This window comes from Engystomops pustulosus, chromosome 8, assembly GCF_040894005.1.
Source record: "Engystomops pustulosus chromosome 8, aEngPut4.maternal, whole genome shotgun sequence".
NCBI lineage: Eukaryota > Metazoa > Chordata > Amphibia > Anura > Leptodactylidae > Engystomops > Engystomops pustulosus.
Window position 1 is genome coordinate 1967104 of NC_092418.1, and position 6637 is coordinate 1973740.

At 48.0% G+C, this 6637-nt stretch overlaps 1 long non-coding RNA gene across 1 annotated transcript; it reads left to right on the forward strand.

Moving 5' to 3' along the window:
* Positions 1-256: 256 nt before the first annotated feature.
* LOC140076242 (uncharacterized) lies at positions 257-3451 on the forward strand. Its single transcript, XR_011849535.1, has 2 exons — positions 257-323; positions 2975-3451. It is a non-coding gene; the product is annotated as an uncharacterized lncRNA (long non-coding RNA).
* Positions 3452-6637: the final 3186 nt, after the last annotated feature.

Sequence of the window (6637 nt, forward strand, 5' to 3'; positions counted from 1 at the left end):
GCCTTATATTTGGCCCTTCATCTGGTGCTGGTTATTGCAGTCTCCTGTGTATCTAGTGCTCTTGCGTTTCTAACTACTCTGTGTAGTGACTTCTGCTTTGCCTTCTGACCACTCTACTTGCTATACGAATCTGTACCTTTGCCACCATCTTGGTTTTGACCCGGTTTGTGTGACTCCGTTTGTCGGTCTGTATCTGTTGTTTGTCCCTCAGTATCGTTTATCTCCTAGTGTGACCCCACCTTCCTGTCTTACCAGTGTGAACACTGACCTATATCTGTATCCGGTTACCTGTCCGCTCCACCATCCAGCAGCTGCCAGACGAGGTGAGTCTCCCTGTCACCTTGTAGGGTCGCTCAGGGACCATCAGTTAGGTTCCTGATAGTGGGTTCACCCTTTCCAGGGCAGTTTATCTGCTTTAGGCAGGGCCTTAGCCCGCAGGGACGTCGCAGGGTGAGTTCGCCACCACCTACCTAGTCTGACACCTAGCGCCAAGCCTGGGGGTGGATGCTGGACAGGTGCTGACAGATACACTAGGAGATTCAGCCACCAAAGCCAGCACTCCATAAAGTATGCCACAGGACAAAGGTGGAGGTAAGTATAGAGCTACAGGTATGTATTCAGTCCCATAGAGGGTACAGCGCAGCCATGTATGGAGGCCACCTGAATCTATCAGACATGGGGTGCAGCGTGGTGACTCGTGGTAGAGTAGGTGGAGTGATGTTCATGTGTCCTCCATGCCCTACAGATACTAGCCATGTCACCTGGTTTCTACCAGAATATCCTGCAGTGTTGGGCCCCTCCAGCACCCTCGTCACCACTTGCACCCACTGGGTCTCCTCCACTCAACGCCACTGGATCTTTAGACAGACTTGTAGTCGTAGTCGGCTGCCCCCGAGCCTGAAGGCTTAGGGGCTTCTGCAATGAGGAGACAGTTGTCCTTGCATGCGCCATCTTCCTGCACTTCTCCTCACGCCCCTTCCCAGGATTTCTGACAGTAATCATAGGACTTGGGTGTCAGTGGTCTTGAGGGGCAAATACACACAGGTAAAATTTCTGGCTTACACAGACCTGTAACTTCTCCTTTAAGAGGCTCCTGTGTCCTCCTCTCATTACCTGTAGTAATGGCTCCTGTGTCCTCCTCTCATTACCTGTAGTAATGGCTCCTGTGTCCTCCCCTCATTACCTGTAGTAATGGCTCCTGTGTCCTCCCCTCATTACCTGTAGTAATGGCTCCTGTGTCCTCCTCTCATTACCTGTAGTAATGGCTCCTGTGTCCTCCTCTCATTACCTGTAGTAATGGCTCCTGTGTCCTCCTCTCATTACCTGTAGTAATGGCTCCTGTGTCCTCCTCTCATTACCTGTAGTAATGGCTCCTGTGTCCTCCCCTCATTACCTGTAGTAATGGCTCCTCTGTCCTCCCCTCATTACCTGTAGTAATGGCTCCTGTGTCCTCCTCTCGTTACCTGTAGTAATGGCTCCTCTGTCCTCCCCTCATTACCTGTAGTAAGGGCTCCTCTGTCCTCCTCTCATTACCTGTAGTAATGGCTCCTCTGTCCTCCTCTCATTACCTGTAGTAATGGCTCCTGTGTCCTCCCCTCATTACCTGTAGTAATGGCTCCTGTGTCCTCCCCTCATTACCTGTAGTAATGGCTCCTGTGTCCTCCCCTCATTACCTGTAGTAATGGCTCCTGTGTCCTCCCCTTATTACCTGTAGTAATGGCTCCTGTGTCCTCCCCTCATTACCTGTAGTAATGGCTCCTGTGTCCTCCCCTCATTACCTGTAGTAATGGCTCCTCTGTCCTCCTCTCATTACCTGTAGTAATGGCTCCTGTGTCCTCCTCTCATTACCTGTAGTAATGGCTCCTGTGTCCTCCCCTCATTACCTGTAGTAATGGCTCCTCTGTCCTCCTCTCATTACCTGTAGTAATGGCTCCTCTGTCCTCCTCTCATTACCTGTAGTAATGGCTCCTCTGTCCTCCTCTCATTACCTGTAGTAATGGCTCCTCTGTCCTCCTCTCATTACCTGTAGTAATGGCTCCTGTGTCCTCCTCTCATTACCTGTAGTAATGGCTCCTGTGTCCTCCCCTCATTACCTGTAGTAATGGCTCCTGTGTCCTCCCCTCATTACCTGTAGTAATGGCTCCTGTGTCCTCCTCTCATTACCTGTAGTAATGGCTCCTGTGTCCTCCTCTCATTACCTGTAGTAATGGCTCCTGTGTCCTCCTCTCATTACCTGTAGTAATGGCTCCTGTGTCCTCCTCTCATTACCTGTAGTAATGGCTCCTGTGTCCTCCCCTCATTACCTGTAGTAATGGCTCCTGTGTCCTCCCCTCATTACCTGTAGTAATGGCTCCTGTGTCCTCCTCTCATTACCTGTAGTAATGGCTCCTGTGTCCTCCTCTCATTACCTGTAGTAATGGCTCCTGTGTCCTCCTCTCATTACCTGTAGTAATGGCTCCTGTGTCCTCCTCTCATTACCTGTAGTAATGGCTCCTGTGTCCTCCTCTCATTACCTGTAGTAATGGCTCCTGTGTCCTCCTCTCATTACCTGTAGTAATGGCTCCTGTGTCCTCCCCTTATTACCTGTAGTAATGGCTCCTGTGTCCTCCTCTCATTACCTGTAGTAATGGCTCCTGTGTCCTCCTCTCATTACCTGTAGTAATGGCTCCTGTGTCCTCCTCTCGTTACCTGTAGTAATGGCTCCTCTGTCCTCCCCTCATTACCTGTAGTAATGGCTCCTGTGTCCTCCCCTCATTACCTGTAGTAATGGCTCCTGTGTCCTCCTCTCGTTACCTGTAGTAATGGCTCCTCTGTCCTCCCCTCATTACCTGTAGTAATGGCTCCTGTGTCCTCCCCTCATTACCTGTAGTAATGGCTCCTGTGTCCTCCTCTCATTACCTGTAGTAATGGCTCCTGTGTCCTCCTCTCATTGCCTGTAGTAATGGCTCCTGTGTCCTCCTCTCATTACCTGTAGTAATGGCTCCTGTAGTTATTGGTGGTAAAGTCTCCTCTCTACAATCTCGCCCTTCTAACTCCACCATGATGAAGACCAAAGAGCTTTCACTGGACACCAGAAGCACCTTTGTATCCTGCACCGGTCCGGGACACTGAACCTGTGATAGGACCTGCCTCATAAGACGGATTTCAAGGTCCTGAGAGGCTTTGGCAGTCTCCACATCTCAATCCTATGGAAAACCTTTGGAGGGAGGTGAAGGTCCATGTTGCCCAGCGACACCCCCAGGACATCTCTGCTCTAGAGGAGATCTGCCTGGAGGAACCAGCCAACTTACCAGCAGCTGTGGACCTACCTGGTGAGCACTTACAGAACAAGGGTGACCTCTGTCATTGCCAACAAAGTTTATAACAAAGTCTTGAGAACTTGTATTATTGACCAAATACTTATTCTCCTCCATAATTTGCAAGTAATTTCTATAAAAATCAGACAATGGGATTTTCTAGATTTGTTTTCTCATTGGGTTTATTTTTTATAGTTCTACCTGTGAAGTCTCCTACAGGAATCTCTCAGATTCTCAATTGGGAGAACTTGCACAATTAGCGGCTGACTAAATACTCTTTCCTCACTGTACATAGATTCAGCACCAGAACAAAAATTACTACATAGATACAGCATAAGAACCCGAAACAGTATTACATCAGAAACAGCAGCAGAACCAAGCTTACTATAGAGATATGTGTCCAGAACTAAGATTACTATGTAGCTATGACACCAGAACCAATATTACTACATATCAACAGAACCTGAACCAAGATAACTACATACTACCTTATACTGCACCAGATTTATCACAGTGTCTGCTGCTGGATGATGGTATAGAATATTGGGCTCATGGGTAGTTCCAGCACTTACTATAAATTCAATGGCTTACATACGGTGTACTCAATGCAGTTCTGTTCACAGAAGCCAATAAGGTAACAGGAGCTCCACAGTAGCCAATATACACTCACCGGCCACTTTATTAGGTACACCATGCTAGTAACGGGTTGGACCCCCTTTTGCCTTCAGAACTGCCTCAATTCTTCATGGCATAGATACAACAAGGTGCTGGAAGCTCCTCAGAGATTTTGCTCCATATTGACATGATGGCATCACACAGTTGCCGCAGATTTGTCGGCTGCACATCCATGATGCGAATCTCCCGTTCCACCACATCCCAAAGATGCTCTATTGGATTGAGATCTGGTGACTGTGGAGGCCATTTGTGTCCAGTGACCTCATTGTCATGTTCAAGAAACCAGTCTGAGATGCTTCCAGCTTTATGACATGGCGCATTATCCTGCTGAAAGTAGCCATCAGATGTTACAGGGTACATTGTGCTCATAAAGGGATGGACATGGGCAGCAACAATACTCAGGTAGGCTGTGGCGTTATACCAAGGGGCCCAAAGAGTGCCAAGAAAATATTCCCCACACCAGCCTGAACCGTTGATACAAGGCAGGATGGATCCATGCTTTCATGTTGTTGACGCCAAATTCTGACCCTACCATCCGAATGTCGCAGCAGAAATCGAGACTCATCAGACCAGGCAACGTTTTTCCAATCTTCTTTTGTCCAATTTCGATGAGCTTGTGCAAATTGTAGCCTCAGTTTCCTGTTCTTAGCTGAAAGGAGTGGCACCCGGTGTGGTCTTCTGCTGCTGTAGCCCTTCTGCCTCAAAGTTGGACGTACTGTGCGTTCAGAGATGCTCTTCTGCCTACCTTGGTTGTAACGGGTGGCGATTTGAGTCACTGTTGCCTTTCTATCAGCTCGAACCAGTCTGCCCATTCTCCTCTGACCTCTGGCATCAACAAGGCATTTCCGCCCACAGAGCTGCCGCTCACAGGATGTTTTTTCTTTTTCGGACCATTCTCTGTAAACCCTAGAGATGGTTGTGCGTGAAAATCCCAGTAGATCAGCAGTTTCTGAAATACTCAGACCAGCCCATCTGGCACAAACAACCATGCCACGTTCAAAGGCCCCAAATCACCTTTCTTCCCCATACTGATGCTCGGTTTGAACTGCAGGAGATTGTCTTGACCATGTCTACATGCCTAAATGCACTGAGTTGCCGCCATGTGATTGGCTGATTAGAAATTAAGTGTTAACGAGCAGTTGAACATGTGTACCTAATAAATTGGCCGGTGAGTGTAGTTAAATCACCCGCAGTAGCACTTATAGTTACGGTGCCCCCACATTAACCAATACACAGTAGTTAGAGTGCCTCTCTAGTAACCAATATAGTCACAGTAACCCCCACAGTAGCCAATAGTCACATTAATCCCCACAGTAGCTCTAAGTCACAGCGCCTTCCCGCAGTAGCCAATAGTCACAGTACTCCACACAATAATCAGGTCCCAGTGACCCCCATACTATCCCAGTTCCCCAACGGTTGCAATTAGTGTCAGTGCCCTCTACATGCTAGCAGTCTGTTATATGGAGAGCAGCAGAGCAGGGAGCTAAAACCTCTGGTGCTCAGCTGCAACAAATGAAAGGTGGGATCTGGCTTGGGGCCCAGCGTCTTCCTGATTGGATCCCAACACTGTACAACTGAACGGGAAGGGGGGAATACCGGGACTCCAAGGCCCGGGCCCCCTCTTCTAGCCAGATCCGTGACTGTAGGCCCACTTTCCCCCTGATGGACTGAGGTTAGGACTTCAGAGCTACAGTAGTGATGAGTTCTGCATTCATCTACTGCAAGTCTACATGTCCTACTAGATCAACAAAGCCAATGAGGCTCCACATGTGCAATGAGGTCCATCCTCTATGACCCCGGTAATGACGTGGCTGAAGATGTTCACAGGTGCAGATATATTTCTGGCCGGTGAAGCCTCTTATCGATGTTTCTTGTCAATGTTTACCCCTAAACACACTTTACAGTCTAGTTGATTTCTTGAAACCAACACATTACCTCATAATGACATCTTCTGAGATAAACTAATGACTTGTTATGTCCTTGAGAAGCTCTTTCTGACCTCTCAGCAGTGCCGTGACCTGAAGCTGATGGGCCCCAGTCCACATTCTGGGCCGGACCCCTTACTATAATGTAAGGCTTATAGCACTAGTCTTCTCATATGGGAAAGTGACGCCTTAGGGCCCCCTTAGACTCCTGTGTCCGATTGTGACCACCCTCTTACGCCACTGCCTCTCAGAAATTATGCCATTATGGATCTTGATCATCTACTTGCAGGCCGTAAACTCACATAGAGATGAGCGGGTTCAGTCCCGGACTTATTGCCAATCCGGCAAATTAACGTCCCTAACTACTGGCAATGGCAATCGGGCTATATGTCATCCTGCCGAACTCCAACCTGAAACCTGAACAGCAACAACGGATCCGCTCATCTCTACTCCGTCTCCAGCTGTGGAAATAATGATGTATCTTCATTCAACCTCCAGGCCGATGACCTTCTTTGTTAAGAAATTATTGGCCGCACCTCATCTATTAATCTCTAGACTTTATTTGTTATCTTTGGTTGGGTGGAGCAGACTCTTTGGGGGTTATTTATCATTGGACCAGCTACAGCTAATTTTGGAGATCCGTTTTAAAGTTGCTTTGGCCCCTTTAATAAATGTTCTTATGGTCTATTTTCTGTCTGGGTTTTTTTTTCAAAAAGTCCCAAAAAAGTCTCAAAATGCATA